Source organism: Sus scrofa, chromosome 5 (genome assembly GCF_000003025.6).
Source record: "Sus scrofa isolate TJ Tabasco breed Duroc chromosome 5, Sscrofa11.1, whole genome shotgun sequence".
Classification (NCBI taxonomy): Eukaryota; Metazoa; Chordata; class Mammalia; order Artiodactyla; family Suidae; genus Sus; species Sus scrofa.
This window is the reverse complement of record NC_010447.5, coordinates 84950394-84971896: the sequence shown is the minus strand read 5'-3', so window position 1 is coordinate 84971896 and position 21503 is coordinate 84950394. Positions and strand designations below refer to the sequence as shown.

General features: G+C 39.1%; 1 protein-coding gene across 20 annotated transcripts in view; it reads right to left on the bottom strand.

The window, feature by feature from the left end:
* Positions 1–21503, bottom strand: part of ANKS1B (ankyrin repeat and sterile alpha motif domain containing 1B) — a 1068238-nt gene that overhangs the window by 176846 nt on the left and 869889 nt on the right. The window lies entirely within an intron of this gene.

Below are 21503 nucleotides of genomic sequence, written 5' to 3'. Positions count from 1 at the left end.
CAAGTCTGTTCTGCAGTCGCCCTGTTTATTGCCCTAGAAAAGCAATTCCCCTACCTCCTACCCACTGCCACAAACTGTCTCCCTGTGGTTTGGTCAGAGCTAACCCTCAAGTTCTTCCGCCCAAGACATTTCTTACCAGCAAGGGAAGAAAGAAGCATAGGAACCTTATCTTTTTCTCTAGCTTCAGCTCTGCTCTCTCCTCCCTCGAACCCTTCGATGCCTTCCCAGCGATGCCCTGACTTTGGTGCTTTGGCCTGTGTGACTCTCTGCCTTTAATATCCCTCTACCAGTTTTCTCCCTAGAAAACTGTTCCTCCCGAAAGCTTTCCCTGATACTAACAGCAAACACATAGCACTTCCTTGGTATCAAGTACACTTCTAGATGCTTGATTAAACATATTTAATTCTCACCAGAGCTCTACTGAGTAGGTAACAGTATAACCTTCATTTTAGAGATAGAGAATCTTAAAGGCAGAGAGGTTAAGAAATTTCTTCAGGGTCATGGTGGCAGGGCTGAGATCAGGAACCAAGATGGGCTTCAGAGCATTGTTCTTCACCACTGCTCTGAGCCCAGTCATCCTCGGAGCTTGCACTGGCAGCTCAAGCACACGCTGTCAGGCAGCCTGCCTTGCAGTCATGCTTACAACCCTCTCCTCTTTCCGTGCTAACTCCAATCAATCCTTCAACTCGGCTCAGGCTTCATTTTCTATTTTTTCTAGAAGTCTTCCCGATCCTGCTCCCCCAGCCTGGGTCAGGTGCATCCTTCATTGCCCACGCCGTTGTTTCTCTGTGTGAGAGCCCACACCACCACATGCCTGCTTACCTGTCTGTCTCCCCCCGCCCCCCGTCCATAAACTCTTTGAAGGCTGGGATGGTCTGACATGTTATGGTAAATAACACAGTACCTGGCAGATAGAGCGGTTACTGAATAAAAGATTTGTTCATTGGATGGATGGTCGGTGCTGAGAAGTTTCCATTTTGCAATTCTGGTTTCTGGCTTTTACAAGCAGGTTAAGAACAAAAGGGACTCTATCAGAAATCCTGGGGGAATCGTGACAAATGCTTGGCTCCAGTTCAGAAAGAAGCAGGACTCTTTATAGCTCAGCGGCTCAACAGGACATGACCCCTACTTAATTTTTCCTCGTGGTTTAGATGTGGAGAACTGTCGACTGGAAGGACCCTTGGAGATCATTTAGTCCAGGCACTGCTAACCGGTGGCCTTGAGATAAGGATTTTTTTGGACACATGATTGTTTGTTTCTATTTTTGTTAGAACACCTTTAGGCAGGACATTTCCTCTTTACTTCTCCAGTTTCAGAACCATAGCCTATCGTAATACACCCCTTCACTCATTTATAGCATCCACCTAAACTTTCAAGGCATTTGAGTATGAGAGATCTGATTTTAGTCCAACCCATATTTTGTCTTCATTTACAGCAAAACGCCTCAAGTCTATACTTGTGGTTCCCAATTCTCTGATTAACTCATTCCAATCAAGCAGCAGCCCATCCTCTACTGAGGTGTCAAGATGACCGGTGACCTCCATCTTGCTAAACTCGGTTCCCGGCTCTGACCCGAGACCCTCCTCCTTGATTTTCAAGACCACATTTGTCTCGTTTTTCTCCTACTGCCTCCTGTCCTGATTCCTCTTCATACTCTCCACCGCTAAAGATCAGACCAGCCCCAGGTGCAGACTTGGGTCTGCTTTTCTCAGTCTACGCCCTGGGTGATCTTGTGGTACAGGCTTATGGCCTTGCAGACTGTTGACATGCTGACACTTCCTTACACACATCTCCAGCCCACTTGGTTGTCCAGAGGGTCTGTCAAACTTACTTACATCAAAAAATAAACTCCTGATTTCCAGCCCCAACCTGCTCTTCTTACCGTCTTCCTCATGTCCATTCAAAGTATATCCATCCTGCCGGTTGTTCAGGCCAAAATCCATGGGATCATCCCTCATGGCTCTCTTTCTGTTTTTGCCATATATAAATCCTCGGGAATCCCTGCTCGACTCAAATCCTCCAGCATCTCTCCCGTTGTTTCAGAGTGAAAGTCAAAGAAAGTCCTCCTTGAGGTCTACAGGGCCTTGATGTTCCACCCCTACTTTTATTTCTCTGACCCCTTTTCTCCCGCTATCCCCCTTACTGACCTGCTTCCACCACGCTGGCCTCCCTGCTGTTCATTGAACACTCCAGGCATGCCCTGCCTCAAAGACTTTGCATTTGCTGTTCCCCCTGCACACCCTTCCCCGCAAACCCAGGTCTCCTCACGACTCTTCAAACAAACCTACTCAGTGAGCCTTTTGTAGATTCCCCCTATTTTAAAATGACTCCTCCACACCAGGATTCTTTGCCCCCTACTCTATCCCCTTCTGCTTTACTTTTCTCTAAAGCACTCTATCACCCCTTAACATACTGTATATTTCATTTATTTATTTTGTTTGTATGGCTTTCCTTACTAGAATGTAAGCTCAATGAAGGCAGGCATTTTTGTCTTCCTTGTTCACTGCTCTCTTCTCAGCATCAAAATAGTGCTCAGAACATAGTAGGAACTTGTTACGGGCTGAATTTTATCCCCCACCCCACTCCCACTTGTATGTTGAAGTTCTAACCCTCCACACCTCAGCATGTGACCATGTGACCTTATTTGGAATTAGGGTCATTCAGATGTAATTAGGTAAAATAAACTGGAGTAGGGTGGAATCCTAATCCAAAATGATTGGTGTCCTTATGAAAAGAATGCCATGTGAAGAGAAAGAGACAAGCATAGAAGGAAAGTGAGGTGACAAGACACAGGGAGAAGACACCATCTACAAGCCAAGGAGAGGAATCTAGAGCAGACCTTTCCTTCACAGCCCCCAGAAGGAACCTACCTTGCTAATACCTTGATTTTGGACTTCCAGCCTCCAGAACTGTGAGACAGTGGAGTTCCGTCTTTTTTTAAGCCACCCAGCTAATGGTACTTTGTAGTGGTAGCCCTAGCAATATGGTACTCAAAAATATACTCAGAAAGAAAGGACAACATCTGGATTGATAAACTAGTGAACTAACTTTTTCAATAAAAAACCTGAAGCCCAGTGAGGTTACGTAACTTGCCAGAAACACAGTGGTGAACTGGCAGAATTAAAATCCAGCTTTCCTTCCTTCCTGTCTCGCTCTCAGCCACATCTTGAGACCACTTCAGTCTGTCTGGCACACACGGAACAATTCTGTGTGAGGGGGAAGGAGATCTCTGGAGGTCTCTCATCATGTCTTGGGTCTCATCTTTCCTGCTTTCTACTTAATTCTCCCTCCATTATCACATACCCTGGATACATTGTGGCTAGACAGTTATTGATGTGTGTTTGCTAACTGTTCTGATATCCTCTCAGAAAAAAAGCCCTGTGCATGACTTTTCCATTATTCAGGAAATAACGGAAATTATAGTCATAGTCTATAGAAAAGGAGAATGATTCACTGCTGAGCCACTGAGCCACAGGGAGCAATCCAAGGCTGAGGGTAGACAATCAGCTAAGATAAGTCAGGATGATGTCACAGAGGAATATACAAGTACCTCGGTGGGCTGATCCAAAAGAACATCACAATTAAATCAGCTCACTGCTGAGCCTTCTTCACTGCATCTGCGAAGAGATGCTCTCCTCCATTCTGACAGCCACACTTAGGGAGACGCAACACAAGGAGGTGGTGGGAGGCGGCAAACCATCCAACATATTCCGTGGAGGAAGATATAATTTCAGATTGCTACAGAGTAAATGAACATCAGTCACACAGAGACCTTCTGAAAGAGGTCAAACATGTTTGTCCAAACAGGACAAGCTTGATCAAACACGACTTACTGAACAGGTCAGAGACCGGGTTTTCTTTTCAGAATGGAATTACAGCGTGGAGCATGAACGAGGAATGAGGGCCATCAGGGATGACATTCAAAATGTTTAGCAAAACATAGTGGAGGCCATCAACTGGCCTTATCAGTCAAGCTGTATCAGTACGTGCCAGTTGAACCTGGCCATTCATGACACTCTCCAGAATAGCAGAAAATCTCTTAACCCCTTTGACCCTTGGTTTAGTTTCTTCACACAGGGCGAGAGGCCACTATCTATTTCTCAGTGCTGGTACAAAGATTAAGACATGCTTGTGAAAGTGCTCGGTATATATCAGGTCCTCCATAACAACAGCAAATAATTATATGTCACTATATACCATGTCTTGGCAAATGCGAAGCTACCTAACCCTTACAACAGTTCTAAGGGTCAACTATTATTATAACCCTTTTACAGATGGAGAGACGGATGTATAGAGAGGTTAAGCACATTTCTCAAACAGCTCACACATATCAAGATTGGGCTTTGGATGGGGCAGGTTGGATCCCAGGTCCTGAACGTTCATCCTGCATCCCCCTCATCAAAGTCAGGGCCTTCCCTGTCTACTCTGTTCTCCACCGAGCCAGTGCTGCTGCAAACCCAAAGTTCCATTGACTCAATGTCTCAAAGGAAAGGGGATAGCACATCACTGGTGCCCAGTGATTGAGCCTTCTTTTCTATGTCTGCTCAGCCCCCATGTGCAGGAAGAGGGGGGAAGAAAGCAGTCAAATTAATACAAAAAGTAAGATCACGAGTTTGGGAGGCTTTTGTTTTGTTTTTATTTAGTATCAGCTGAACTACTCTAAGCATTCAGGGTGAAGAGTTATTTATCCCAGTTAATGAATCTCTTGATAATATACATGTCTTACAGCTCTGAGCTTAGTGAGCAGCTCTGTTTGAGGGCCACTTCATGGAGCAAATCCTGCATGAACAAGGAGGGGAGGGCGAGAGTGCGCATTTGCTGAGCTCCTGCCGGGCATGAGACTAGGTTCTCAGTTCTCATTATTTCCATTAATTCTTGTAACAGTTCAATCATTCAACAAGCACGGAGTGCCAGGCACCATCAGAGGTGCTGAGGTTACCAAATTAAACAATCCTGGTCCCTGCCCTTCTCAGTAAAATGAAGAAAGAAAACAGTGTAGCTATTTGGGTTCAGCCTGGGGTTATTATTATTATTTTTTTCTAATTCTATCATTCGTTATGCTCTTGTTAGCTGATTTTTTTTTTTTTACATTTTTAAAGTTTAAAGCATTGATTTACAATATTGTGCCAATTTCTGCTGTACAGCAAAGTGACCCAGGCATACCTATATATACAGTCCTTTTCTTATATTATCTTCCATCATGTTCTATCCCAAGAAACTGGATATAGTTCCCTGAGCTGCACAGGAGAACCTCATGGCCTAACCATGAAGCGCCTTTTTCAGATTTTTTAAAAAAGATTTTTAGTTTTGCATGGAGTTATTTTGATGGCTGTGGACCTGTGCTGCATGGTGGCAGCTGTGTTTACAGTCCCCTCATCAAGGACACTTTCCTGACAGGGCAGCTGTGTTCTGGACTGTGACGCCACTGCTGCTCCTCCCTGCCCCCTCCTGACCTCTCCACAGAGCAGGTGGTCACCTGGCGACACGAGGGAGATTCTGTCCCGCAGGAGTTTACGTTTGCAAGTAGAGACAGAGTCAGATATTTGGTTGGAGAAAGAGAAACAGAGGAGAGGATCAAAAATGAATCCAAAGTAGAGGAGGGACGAGGCCAGCGAGGACCAGGGCAAGAAGAAGTCCTAAGTAAGCAGAAGTCACGAGGAACCAGAAGCTGGGAGCGCAGAAAACAGAGTTGCCTGAGGAAGTTGGTCGGCAGCAGGAAGAGGATGCATCGAAGCCGCGTATACCCTGACACGTGTACCACGATGTCTTTAACCATCTGCCTCATGTTAGATCATTTACACTTTTCTGTATGACAAGGAATCCTATGATAAATGTCTTTTACATCAATACCTGTGGAATTTTTGATTACTTCCTTTAACATGTTCTTGGATCAAAGGATATACACATTTGAAAGCTCTTGAGACAGAGGAATCATTTTGTGTGTGTGTGTGGAAAGAGAGTACATGTGCTGATTTTCCACTCTCTCTAGTAGTACATGAGATGGCCTATGTCAGCCTATTGTACCAACACTGACACTTGATCAGTTAACCACTTTAATTTTTCTCTCTCAATTCCTTGCATTCTTTTTATGTGGTATGGGGGATTTCTATTTCTTTTTATTTTGTGAATTGAGCTTGTTCATATCTTTTGTCCATTTTGTCTATGGGGACATTCATATTTTTCTTACTGATGTATAAGAATTCTTTGTATAATAGGACCAACACGCACTGACATATTTTGCAAATACTTCCTTATGCTTTGTTCTTTGCCTTTTAACCTTTTTGAGGGACAGAAGTTTTATATTTTTCAAATATAAAAATGTCGATTGTCAAATGTATTGATCTTCTTTTTCTTCTTGAGAAAATACTTGGCTCTGTTTTTTTTTTCTCCTAGTTTCAGAAAATGTTGTTGTTTTACATGTAACTCTTTTTGCTCACTTAGAATTTGTTTTGCTGCACCTGAATCTTTATGAAGGAAAATTTTGAACAAAATTAAAAAACAGAATGGTGTGATCCTGTTTCAGAAAAATCTCAGCTGTGTTAGTGCTTATTCTCCAGGAGAGTCAACCACTAGCAACTTCCAAAAGCCAGTGCAATTAATGGGCACACACACAGCCATTTAAGTACACAATGAGGGAAAGCATATGATGCAGGGCGGTGTTGTCACCATTTGCGTGCTCTGTACAGAACCTACCCTGACTAAATAGAAATCACAGTTCTCAAACAACTCCACCTACTTCAACTCTTAACAAAGGGTCAGTGACCCTCAGTTCTTAAGCTGGATCTGTACTGACTTCCAATGAGATCCTGAAACACACTGTGCTTCCTGGGCCCCAACATCCACTTCCCAATTGCTCGTCTTTCAAAACTAATTAGATTTCTTAAAAGGAGAACACGTTGTTACTTGAGAGAAAATTTTCTTCTCTTTTTCAGTTTGTACTTATTTAATACCCAGGGTAACTTCAAAGTATATTTTTAGGATATCTTTTTCATTGTGTGCTGACCGGATGGAAGCTGATTTGTGAAGCAATTGGCTATTCTAAATGCAATTGCAAGTGTAGGTAATAGAACAGCAAGTTCCGCAGGAAAGTAAGAGATAGGCACACACTCTAAAAAGTGACTCTAGATTCTCCGTGGCAATAATGGGAAACTTTAGGAACTGGGTAAACTCTACTAATTCCATATCCAATTCTCAGAAAGTGATGCTGTATTAGTTTGCTTGGGCTGCTGTAACGAAATACCACAAGCTGGGTGACTTAAACAGCAGACATTTATAGTCTCAGAGTTTTGGGGTTTAGAAGTCCAGATGAAGATGTGTTGGCAGGGTTGGTTCCAGCTGAGGGCTATGAGAGAAAATCAGTTCCATGATTCCTGCTCAGCTTCTGCTGAGTTGCTGGCAACCTTTGGTATTCCTTGATTTGCAGAAGCATCACCTCCATCTCTGCCTTCATCTTCACAGAATATTCTCCCTCTGTGCGTGTCTGTCTCTTTTTATAAGAGGATGCCACTCACATTGAAGTAGGGCCCACTCCAATGACCACACAGTAACTCGGTTATATCTGAAAAGACCCCATGTTCAAATAAAGTCACAATCTGAGGTACTGGAGCTTAAGACTTCAACATAGGAATCGGGGGCGGGTGGGGGGGAAGGGCACAATTTAACCCATAATAGGCAGGTGATACAATATTTATTATACCAATTACTCTGATGTATTGGATAGAATAGAGGCATCTTGGCAAAAAGACTGAGTTTTAGTCCTAACTCTTATTAGACTTGGAATATTGTGAAATTTCCCTGAACCTGTTTTCTTCAACTGTCTAAAAGAGCTAGGCTATGGTAAGGGTTTATTCATTAGTTCAATGAACAATGTCTCACTAAGGGGTCAGCTGTATGTAAAATGCCAAGGATATAGTACACATTCAACATGTGCTATTTCTCTCTCTCCCTATATGTGTTTAAATAATTGGAATCATCTGAGAGATAATAGTGCTAACCTATGTATTAGTAAATAAAATGAAAATACAATGGAAGTATTTTTGTTAAATGGATTTTTATTAATAGGATATATTTCTATGTTTATGATATAGCCATTTAAATGGGATAGGCGTTTGGGCTATTTCAGATTTGGGACCATATTTTGCTTATGTAGAGAGATGGTAGAAACTCCTGGTATTCTTTATCATTTAATGATGTTCCCAGCTTTCAAAGATTAAAAAAAAAATAGCCTGGATATGCAATATGATTATAAATGGAATAGACTCAATGGATCAATCCATGTTTTTTTTCTTAACACAGATGAACCAACAATAATTTGTTCATGTAAATTTATGTTTACTCTTTGAAATATGTGGTTTCACCAAGTAAGAAACAAATCATGAATCGATACTTCAGGAGGATTTGTAGTATTTCACTATTCACTAAATTTGATATTTTATTAGCTGGATCATGTTTCCTATAACAGTACACTAAAGAGAAATATCTTTTTAGTCTGGGAAAAAATGCAGGGCGAAAACCTCTTATTTAGAAGACTCTCAGAATCTCCTTTTCCCAAACATTTGCCTTTCCTGGGAGCAGGGAACCTTGCACTCCCTGATAAGGTGCTTCTTAGAAGACTCTGTAAGGCAGTGGATTTTAAACTTTAAAAAATTATTATTAATTTTCACAGTGGAGTATTCTTTTACAAGGAAATCATTGCATACAAGTTTCCATATTTATGGTTAGTGCAGAGCAGGGGCTCTGGAGACCTTTCTTAAAAATTTTTTTTAAAGTATAGTTGATTTACAATGTTGTACCAATTTCTGCTATACAGCAAAGTGACCCAGTCATATATACATATATGATTGGATATGGTTCCCTGTGCTATACTGTAGGACTTCATTGCTTATCCTTTCTAACTGTAATAGTTTGCATCTACTAACCCCAAACTCCCAGTCCATCCTCCTCCTTCCCCCTCCCCTTTGTCAACCACAAGTCTGTTCTCTATGTCCATGAGTCTATTTCTGTTCTATAGATAGGTTCATTTGTGCTCTATTTTGGATTCCACCTATAAGTGATCAAACGTGGAGACTGTTTCTTATTTTGTTTTTTTCTGTGACTTGGGGTCATGGCCAAGGGATGTCTGTAGATCCCCACTGCTCACGGGAACACAGTTTGAAAACCACTGTGTTGAAACTTGATCTATAAAGGTATGAAAGCATCTTGCCAAGCAGGTCTTCTATCATAAAGTAAGAATCACGGGGGGTGAAATCAAGGAAGGGAAGGGAACAATATTTGTACACATGTTCTGCGCTTCACCTGGAAATTTTGGCAGACAACAATTTCTGATGATCGCATACCAGTTTCTTTTCCATTAGGCAGCGGAGGTTTAGTTTTAGAAACTGAGGTTAGGACACATATATCAGATTCTCCAGGGAGTACTCACTGATTCTACAAATTGTGTTGTGAAGTACCTGCTTTTACTTCCATAGTCACTTGCTGTTGCACTGCAATCCGAATTGTGTTAACAGTCTATGGCCATACCATCCCCAAAACACTCGATCTTGTCTGTATTGTATTAACAGTTTTGTTTACTAGTTGGATCCTCCAGTAAGCAAACTCACTGGGGGTAGGGGCCATGTGTTTTTCATTTTTATATCCCCAGTGCCTCGTCCTGTAGCTGGATAATAATAAAAACAATCATTAACTGATTAATAATAACTAACAATTCATAGTGATTAATAATAGCTTTTCATCGTTTTAAAAGCAACAGGTGTTTTGAGGACCATGTCAGACATTGTCCTGCCTAGTCCATGTGGTATCTTATTTAATCCTCACTCAATCCAATAAAATACATCTTATTATCAGCATCTCATTTCATGGAAATTTCAGAGAAAACTATGGCATGGAGAGGTGGAGTAACTTGCTCTGAGGTCATACAGCTCAGTGGGGAAGCTGAAGTTCAAACTTGGGAAGCCTATTCTTCCTAATCTATTATGTAACATCATTCAATAATATTTTTTGAATACGCTTCATGTGCCAGACCCTGTTCTAGGCATTAAGGAAGATGGTGATCAAAGCCAAGTCTTTATTTTTGTGGAGTTTATATAGTGACGTGCTTTTTAGATATATGCCCAGCAAAGACTTTGTTAAATGAGTGAATTAAAAATGATGTTTCTAAGTTGGAGAGTGACGTGTAAATCAATGAAGTTAGAACACACCCTTGCACTATGTAGAGAAATAAACTCAAAATGACTTAAGGATTTAAATATGAAATATGACACCGTAAAACTCCTAGGAGAGAATGTAGGCAAAACATTCTCTGACGTAAAATGTATCCATGTTTTCTTAGGTCAGTCTCCCAAGGCAATATAAATAAAGCAAAAATAAACAAATGGGACCTAATCAAACTTACAAACTTTTGTATAGTGAAGAAATCATTAACAGAATGAAAAGATAATCTACAATGGCTTAATTTCCCAAATATGCAAATATCTCATAAAACTCAGTGACAACAAAACAAATGACCCAATCACAAACTGAGCAGAATTTAAAAAGAATGACATAATGCCATTTGCAGCAACATGGATGGAACTAGACTCTCATACTGAGTGAAATAAGTCAGAAAGAGAAAGACAAATACCATATATCACTTTTATCTGGAATCTAATATACAGCACAAGTGAATGTTTCCACAGAAAAGAAAATCATAAACTTGGAGAATAGACTTGTGGCTGCCTGGGGGGAGAGGGAGGGAGTGGGAGGGATCGGGAGCTTGGGGTTCATGGATTCAAACTATTGCTCTTGGAATGGATTTACAATGAGATCCTGCTATGCAGCACTGAGAACTATGTCTAGATACTTACATCACAGCATGACAATGGGAGGAAAAAGTATGTATACATGTATGTGTAACTTGGTCCCCATGCTGTACAGTAGAAAAAAAAATAAATTTTAGATGGAAAAAAAATACTGAGCAGAAGACCTAATTAGACATTTCTCCAAAGAAGACACACAGATAGCCAACAGGCACATGAAAGGATGCTCAACATCATTAATTATTAGAGAAATGCAATCAAAACTATAATGAGGTGACACCTTACATCGGTAAGAATGGCCATCATTAAAAAGTCTACATATAATAAATGCTGGAGAGAAAAGGAAACCTTCCTATATTGTTGGTAGGAATGTAAATTGGTGCAGCCACTACAGAAAACAGTATGAAAGTTCCTCAAAAAGCAAAAAATAGAATTGACACATGATCCAGCAATCCCACTCCTGGGCATACATCTGTACAAAACTATAATCCAAAAAATGCATGCACCCCTCTGTTCACAGCAGCACTATTTACAACAGCCAAGATATAGAAACAACCTAAATGTCCACTGACAGATGAATGGATAAAAAGATGTGGTGCATATATACAATGGAATACTACTCAGCCATAAGAAAGAATTAAATAATGCTCTCCACAGCAACATGGATGGACCTAGAGATTATCAAACTAAGTAGGTCAGAAAGAGAAAGAGAAATACTGTATGATATCATTTATATGCGGAATCTAAAATATGACACAAATGAACTTATCTATGAAACAGAAACAGACTCACAGGCAGAGAGAACAGATGTGTGGTTGCCAAGGTGGAGGGGGGTCAGGGAGGAAGGGATTGGGAATTAGCATATGCAAACTATTATATATAGAATGTATAAACAAGTTCCTACTGTATAGCATAGGGAACTGTATTCAATATCCTGTGATAAACCATAATGTAAAAGAATATGAGGGGATTTCCACGTAGTGCAGTGGGTTAATGATTCAGTGTTGTCACTGCAGCGGCTTGGGTCACTGCTGTGGTGTGGGTTCAATTCCTGGTCAGGGAACTTCCATATCCTGCAGGTGTGGCTCTGAGGAAAAGAATACGAAAAAGAATGTGGATGTATGCATGTACCGATCACTTTGCTGGATAGCAGAAATTAACACAACATTGTAAATCAACTATTCTTCAATGAAATAAATTTTTAAAAAGATGATATTTCTATATTTACTATTATTTCATGGATGGGGTACCTAAATCTCAGGGAGCCAAGGAACTCTTTTAAGGCTGAAAAGTTGATCTGTAGTAGAGCCTGATTCAAACTCAATTCTGTAATCTTTGATCCCTTGCCTTTAAGTCAGCCTATCTAAACTAGTCAAAGCAATCCACATTTCCTGGATAGGTTCTATTTTTGGAAGATTCTCAGAGATAGGGATAGAGATTTAAAACCATCTGGAATTGATTAAGAAGATGTGGTACATGTATACAATAGAATACTACTCAGCCACAAAAAAGAATGAAATAATGCCATTTGCAGCAACATGGATGCAACTGGAGATTCTCATGCTATGTTGAAGTAAGTCAGAAAGAGAAAGACAAATGCCATATGATATCACTTATATGTGGAATCAAAAAATGGCATAAATGAACCTATCTACAAAACTGAAACAGACTCATATAGACATACAGGAGAGACTTGTGGTTTCCATGGGGCGGGGGTGCAGGGAGGGAGAGGGAATGCCTGGAGCTTGGGGTTAGCAGATGCAAACAATTACACTTAGAATGGATAAGCAACGAGGTCCTACTGTACAGCACACAGAACTATATCCAATCTCTTGGGGTAGATCATGATGGAAGATAACACAAGAAAAGGAAAGTATATTTATGTATGACTGTGTCACTTGGCTATATAGTAGAAATTGGCACAACATCAGAAATCAACTATACTTTAATAAAAAAATCTATAAAAAAGCATCTGCTTTGCCCCTAACTAAACTTTTGCTTATACTAAGTCTGTTTCTTCCTATTTGATGCTCTGGGGTCTGTGAGTTTCTTACAACTTTTAACATGTACACCAGCCCGGTCCATGTGCTGGAGAGATGAATCAAAGTCGTGGTATGATGTATACTGGGGAATACAGTGAGATATATCATGCCTCTGTCCACCTACTCTATTTTAGCTTCTCTATGAGTTTCACATCTTGGGGGACAGAAGAATAAAACCACACTGTTCGCTCTGATTGTTTGAAGAAGGCACTTTCAGATGTATTTCAAAGGCTGGGTTTCTAGATCTGGATAAAACTCTGCCAGCTCAAGAGCTGTTGTTTGATGAGTATGGAGATGTACCTACTGCAAAAAGCCACGGGTATTACTAAGCACACAGAACACTTAAGTCCTGGTCCACTTACCTCATCATCTGCTTGCAGCCAGAAACAGCTGACTTGCAAAGAACTCTCCTTAGAAGTGTATCGTCAAACCATAATCTCCATTCACACCTTACACCTGAAAGTCTACTGCTTTGCTAAGTGTTAAGACAATGACAGTCCACAAGAGTTAGCAATTTCACCTGCTGGCAGAAACTGTCAATGGCAGCAAGTTAATACAATTTCAGTTTTCAAACAAGACTCAGTACATACATATATGGACTTGGCTATTCCAAGGAGACAAAAAAAGAAAAAAAAATTACTAGGGCTTGTTAAAATTATTTCTTCCTTTCCCCTGCCATCCATTCTTCTCTCTCTTTCCTTTTTAAATTCCTCTTCCCTCTCCTTCCTTCTTTTTTGTCGTCTTCTCTCCTTTTCTGCTATTTCTCAACAAACATTTAGGGAGAATTTACCACATGTCAGAGTTTACACCATATGCCATCATGAGCCCCAATACTGAGCTAATTTAGTTCCTGACTTCAATAAAGTCTAAATAGAATTGCAAAGTTACCTGATGGGGAAGGCCTGTAATGCTCTTTCTATGACAGTAGCTTGAAGGAATCTCTTGAATTCATCTAGGAGTTTTCCTCTTTGCTTTTGCCATAGTTTCTCCACCAGGATTCATCTTACTAGTCACATTATAATGTTATGCTATTCCTTCAAGTAGCTCAGTGTATTTTTCTATAGACTCTGTCAATTATTGCTTTATTCTAGTGAGGTTTTAAGGCAAATGCTTGATATGTAGGGGTCTTTTAATTATATAAGGAACATCACCTAACTCCCATTATACATGCTTACCCTCCAACTCCAAGAGCAGAGAATGTGGGGGGCGTTAAAAAGGTTATTAGATGGCCCACTGCTGTGATCCGTTTGGCCTGCTTTTGTATGCTTTGGTCGAGTCTATTTAATGAATATGTTTGCCAAGGAAATTAATTTGAGGAAATTGATTGTTAATGAAAAGAGTTTTCATCTATAAAAATGGTAACTATAAGGATTCACTTAAAAGGATCTTTTTGACATTGAGTATAAAACTTTCCTTTCCCTGAGCTTGAAGCTCTAGATTTTTATAAATTCCACAGTCTGAAATTTCTATGCCTTTTGGAATGGATCTTAAAGGAAACAACACCTGCGGAGTAAAACTATTTTCCTCCTATAACCTCAAGCAAACGCGAGGGCTCTCTGCTCTTGCAATTTTTCATTACATTAAGATCTCAGGAAGGAAACAACGATTCAGTTGGTCCTTTCCTTTTACATACTGAGAACTGCTCTGCAATTGCTTGGGGCTGGTGTATCTACCCTCCAGTGGCATCTTTGCTTGAGAACTGTATTTTTCATTATTTAGAGTCTTCTGTAATTTTATTTGGTGATGTTAATATTTAATAATATCATACCCCAAGAGCTATCTTTGTGCAACTTTAAAATACACAATCTTGTCCTTTTTAATAACTTTAACCTTTTATTCCCCTCACACTCTGAATATAATGGAATCTATATGCTTTTTTAGTGAGAGTTTTTTGATCCCTGGTTCACAGCTGCCACTCATGGCAGGCTTTCCTTTGACGATATAAATCCCTGCCCCCTGTACATTGATTCTATTTACTTCATTAAGTGTAGCAATGTCACTATGTAAGAAAAGGAATTAAATTGATACAACTTCTCTTGAGAGAGTCACCTGAATGCTGTTGCATGCATATTTAAGCTACGATTTACTTGTGGACATTTTTTGGTAAAAATAGAGTGTTAGAAATTCCTGGCAAAACCTGGCAGTGCTTATTATGCATAATAGTAGATTCCCTGAGAGTTCCTTCAAGTGGAGGAGGCGCTTCAATGCCAAAAGATCACCTGGCATAGGAAGGGAGGCTTTCTAGTTTGATGATTATAAAAAAATTTAGTCGATAAACCCAATTTTTCTTAGAGGTTTAGTTTCCAATGATTTTTGCTCTGCAATTCACACAGAAATGCAAAAACTGTATTTCTTACTTGATGATAGTAGGTATGCTATAAATGCAGAGTGAATTTGTAGAAACCATTTTTTGGGTAACTGACAAAATGGTTGCTGATCATTCGTCACTGCTCCCAACTACCAATCAATATTTGAAGGAAAAAAAAAAAACCCTCCCACCTATCTTTGACAATGGAGGGAAAGTAGGGCTTTGTTTCTGTATCAAGAAGAAGTAGAACCTGATAGAGTTATCACTTAGTTCCCTAAATAATATCAATTTCCCATTTTTCATCTTCCCTATATTTTTTCAGGGCCATTTATTTTCTCCTAATGGTTTCTTTCTCCTTGGCATTTTTTTTTTTGTTGTTGTTCTTAATATCTTTAGGGGACACCAAAGGAGTCATTTATTTCTGCATTCATTAAAAACAAGTTTATGCTGGAGTTCCTGTTGTGGCGCAGAGGTTAATGAATCCGACTAGGAACCATGAGGTTGTGGGTTCGATCCCTGGCCTCGCTCAGTGGGTTAAGGATCTGGCATTGCTGTGATGTAGGTGAAGGTCGCAGATGCGGCTTGGACCCTGCGTTGCTGTGGCTGTGGCGTAGGCCGGCGACTACAGCTTCAATTAGATCCCTAGCCTGGGAACCTCCATATGCCGTGAGTTTGGCCCTAGAAAAGATGAAAAAAGACAAAAAAAAAAAATTAAAAATAAGTTTATGCTTTGCCTTCTTGTTCAATTCCCACTTGGGCTGCAAGTAAGCAGTACACATGAAAGCAAGTGGAGAGTCAGGTGTGGTGGGCCCCAGACTTAGACGCTGCCACTTATGCCTAGATGCTCCCTAATTCTTCTCTCAGGACCGGAGACAGGGAGGCAGCAGTGCTCTAATGAAAGCAGGGAGCCACCACTGCAGTGCTGAGACTACGTGTAGCCCTCAACTTCACGGAAAGGCCTGCAACACAATTTCAAGATTAAAGGCACCAATACTCCCTTCCATGTTGCTATTTCTCACATATTACCTGCCAGTGCCTAAAAGAAGAGTCATTTCCCCCCACTGTCATTTATTTCTCAATAAGGTAGATAATACAGGTTTTAAGAATATATTTTTTTTCCTCATGGGGTTCCATTTCTCTTTCCTGCTCTATTCTCTTCTATACAAAAATGCTGTATATACTTTTGGACATACTAACTTCAAGTGTTTTTTATATACTTGACTTTAGGAAACCCAAGCGGCTTCTCCCAGGCTACTCTCCATCCCTCCTTGCCATTTTGTTCCCTGTAGGAACAAAATGCACCCCCAACCCAAAGACATATTGCTTTAGGGACACAAATGTGGAATCGGTATAGGCAGTTTTATTCTGAGATCATATAATCCCTCTGCAAAATCCCAGATTGTCGAATGGTATCAGAAGAAAATTTCCTTCAGTAATAGGGTTTTTAGGACTCTTGGAAAGGAATTCAGAATTAAGGCTGGTTCTTTTTGTTTCTTAATTCACTAGAAAGCCTCATCACACAGGGAAATTATTCCCCATTGCCAAGTGAAACAGTATTTTGAAACTGATGATCAAATAATAGTATAGACTAATTTCCATAGTTCAATGAGTAGGAAGGCAAAGTACATTATTTGCTAATGCAAATGCTGAGCCTGTTCCAAAAAATTTAATATTCAAAGTCCAGATGGGATAAGAAGACAAAAAAGTGATTGCTTAACAATCTTCCAAGCCTAAGTGACCCATAACACGTAAAATATGGTTCCATTGTGTAACTGACACATTCTTTGTTAAGGATAATGAACTACAGCAGAATGGCATAATGTAGAACTTCCCACATGAACTTTCTGCATAAGAACAGAAAGAGGACATTTCTTAAACTGTTCTTCCTTGCCCTATAGAGGACTTCATGGCTTTTATTGTTAGTAGTGATAGTGTAAAGCTAATTGGTTTATAATGAAGCAGCAGAAAATACTGATGATGCATATAAAAGGGTATATAAAGGAAAAAGTCAAAATCTATATTCAGGCTACATAAAAATGATGCTTCATATGTAACTTAATCCTGATATTTTATTCATAAATGCCAAATTTGTTCACTACAGTGAATATTCCTTAGGTGTCTCATCAAATTCCACTTCCCTGCTGGTGACTCTCAAATTTTTATACCCAGTTCTGACTTCTCTTGTAAGCACTAGAATAAAATATCCAATGGCCCACTTGACATCTATGCTAGTAAAGCTAACAGACATCTTAAATTCAGTCTGCCCTGGACTATACCCCTGATTTTTCCCTCTGCCCCCTTTGCCTTTCTTTATTATTGGCACTGCAATTTACTCAATTGCTTAAGTTTACAAACTAGGAATCAGCCCTGCTTTCTTTCTTTCTCTTAATAATCTCTTTAAAATGTAACTTAAATCTGAGTATATTTCATTTCAGTAGCTCACTGGACACCATTTCATCCAGGCTACCATAATCTCTCAAATAAATTAGTCCTCTTTCTTCTACTCTTGTTCCTCTAGTGTCAATTTTCATACAGGCAACCAATGATCTTTTAAAAGTGTAAATCAAATCATGTTACTTCTTTAAGTTCCCTCAATGGCTTTCCTTACCCTTACTTACAGTAAAACTAAAACTCCTTACCCTAATCCACAAGCATTATCTAATCCATGTTTCTTTGTTAGACCTCATCTCCTACCACTCTATCCCTTACTTACTTGAAAGCTTTCCTATATTTCTTTGAAAAATATAATTCCATTCTTGCCTCAAGGTATTCAAACTTGCCATTGCTCCTCTTTGGATTTGCTGCTCCTCAAATCTTGGGATTGTTTGCTCTTATTTCAATGACTGTACCCTCCTCAGAGATGGTTTCCCTTGACTACCCCTACACAGCCACTTCCCACCCTCCAGGCTCCAAAACTCTCTCTAACACTTCTCTGCCTTCTTGTGCTTTGATTCGTAGTATGCATCTCAACCTAAATCTATATTAAATATTTATTTTTTTTCATTTTATTTCTTCCCCCCAAATATAAGCTCTGTGAGGTCAGGACTATTGACTTCACTGCTGTATCCCTAATGAATAGAACTGTGTCTAACATATAATGGACACTCAATAAATATTTGTTGAATAAACTAATGATTGAATAATTTCTCTTCTTAGGAACTATCCATGACTTTCCATCACCTAAAGAACTAAAGGTTCAACTTCTCAGAGTTCCTGTCATGGCTCAGTGGTTAACAAATCTGACTAGGAACCATGAAGTTGTGGGTTCAATCTCTGGCCTTGCTCAGTGGGTTAAAGATCTGGCATTTATGTAAGCTGTGGTGTAGGTTGCAGATGCAGCTTGGATCCTGCATTGCTGGGGCTGTGGTGTAGGCTGGCGGCTATAGCTCCAATTAGACACCTAGCCTAGGAACCTCCATATGCCACAGGTGCGGCCCTAGAAAAGACCAAAAAAAAAGTTCAACTTCTTAGTCTTCCATAGTCCATGCCTTCTTTAGCCAACTTTCAATAATGAAAAGAACAAGTAGGCAAAATCAATAAGAAAATAAGAAGACTTTATCAATGCTACAAACTAACTAAATATATGTTCTATAGAACATTTCACCCAAAAGTAGCAGAATAAAAATTCTTCCCAAGTACATATGGAACATCTATCCAGGATAGATTATATATTAGGTCATAAAACAAGCCTTATTAAATTTAAAAGGATTTAAAGCACTCAAATTATAATCTCTGACCATATGGAATAAAATCAGAAATCAATAATAAGAATTTTTAGAAAATTTGAAAATATTAAATATATTTTAATATTAAATAGTATTAATATTAAATATATTAGATATATTAAATAGTATGCTTTGAAATAACCAATGGTTCAAAGAATTAAATCACAAGGGAAATTAGGTAATATTTTGAGATAATAAAAACAAAGTTCTATCATACTGAAGATTATGGGATATAGCTAGAACAGTTCTTAGAGGGAAATTCATAGCTATAAATGCCTATATCAAAAAGAAAGGCATCATATTAATAACCTAAACTAATCTGAATATACTAGGAAAAGAAAAGCAAACTTAAGCCAAAGCAAGAAGAAGAATGGAAATAATAAGTATTAGAGTAGAAATAAGTAAGACAGAGAATGGTAAAACAGTATAGAAAATTTAAAAAATCAAAAGTTCATTCTTTGAAAAGATCAAGAAAATTGATAAATATTTATGTAGACTGACCAAAAAAAAAAGAGAGAGAGAGAGAGAGAAAGAAGATAAATGACCAAGTTAGGAATGAAGGAGGGAATATTAATCTAACAGAAATAGAAACTATCAGGAGCAAATTCTATAAAAGATTATAGACCAGCAGATTAGACAACCTAAATGAAATAGACAAATTCTTAAAAACGCACACTTTTTTTTGGTCTCTTTTAGGGCCACATCCACCGCATACGAAAGTTCCCAGGTTAGGAGTCCAGTTGCAGCTGAGCTGCCAGCCTCTGTCACAGCCACAGCAACATGGGATCTGTGACCTATACCACAGCTCGTGGGAACAACAGATCCTTAACCCACTGAGCAAGGCCACAATCTAACCTGCATCCTCATGGGTACTAGTCAGGTTCGTTACCTACTACGCCACAATGGGAACTTCCCAGTTGATTTTTGAAAAGGGTGTCAAGACATTCTAATGGAGAGGAAAAGAGGTTCCTCAACAAATGGTTCTGGGACAACTGGATATCCACATTCAAAAGCACAGAGTTGGACTCCTACCTCACATGGTACACAAACATTAATTCAAAATGGGGGGTTCTCTGGTGGTCTAGAGGTTAGGACTCAGTGCTTTCACTGCCGTGGCCAGGGTTCAGTTCCTGGTATGGGAACTGAGATCCCACACCAAGCTACTGCATGCCATAGCCAAAAACAAAACAAACAAACAAAAACAACAACAAAAATCCTGAACAACAACAAACAAACAAATAAACAAACAAACCCCCACAGGGATAAATCCTCGTGACATTGAATTAGGCAATTGGTTCTTGGATATGACAAAAGCACAAGTGACAAAAGAAAAAAATAAATTAGATTTCATCAAAATTAAAAACTTATGTGCTTCAAAGGACATTGTCAATAAAGTGAAAAGGTAACCCACAAAAAGGAGAAAATATTTTCAAATCATATATCTGATAAGAGACTTCTACTCAGAATACATAACTCAATAAAAAATAACCCAATTAAAAAATGAGCAGAGGATCTGAATAGACATTTCTTAAATGAAGATCTACAAATGACTAATAAATATATGAAAAGATGCTTAACCTCATTAGTCATTAGGGATTTGATTTGCAAATCAAAAATACAATGAACTAGCACTTCACACCTACTAAGATGACTAAAATAAAAAGGAAAATAACAAGCATTGATAAAGATGTGGGGAAATTTTAAGCCTCGTACATTACTGGTGGGATTGTAAAATGGTATAACCTCTTTGGAAAATAGTTTGACTGTTTCTCAAAAAATTAAATTTGGATGGATTTACCATATGGCCCAGCAATTCCATTCCTAGGTATGTACCCAAGAGAACTGAAAAAATGTCTACAAAAATTTTTACGTAAAGATTTCTAGTAGCATTATTCATAATAGTCAAAAATGGAGACAATCCAAATATTCATAAACCAAGGAGTAGATAAATAGAGGTGCATGCATGCAATGGAATAAAAATTTGTCAATAAAAAGGAATGACATACTTATACATGCTTGAACTTGGATGAACCTTGGAAACATTATGCTAAATGAAAGAAAACTATAAAAAAGATCACATGTTGTATGATTCCATTCTTAAGAAATTTCCAGTATATGAGATGAAGAACGAAAGCAACTGGGAGTGACTGTCAATGGGTATGAGGTTCCTTTTGGGGATGGCAAAAATGTCCTAAAATTAGATCGTGGTGATGGTTGCATAATTCTGTGAATACTCTAAAAACCACGAAATTGTATCCTTTAGAAGGGTGAATTTAATGCTATGTGAATTACATCTTAATAAAGATATTATAAAAAGGATGTGATGTAAATTCGGTCACTCACATGATATCATCATCATCATATAGAGTTTTTTGCTGTTTTTTTTTAAACTAGTGGGATAATTCAGATAATTACCATGCTGGCATCTCTAGGAGAAAATGATGGTGAGAGCAGATGACATTTGAGGCATGGCTTTCAAGGCACCAGGAACAACAGCCTGAGGATAATCAGAGTTGTTAGGGTAGTCTCCTACCCTGGGAAGTGAAATCAACCTGATTCTGTCCATCATGGACACTGCTGACTTGAGTTGTTGATGAATGTTCTGTAAAGTTTAACATCCCCTCCTATACTTCAT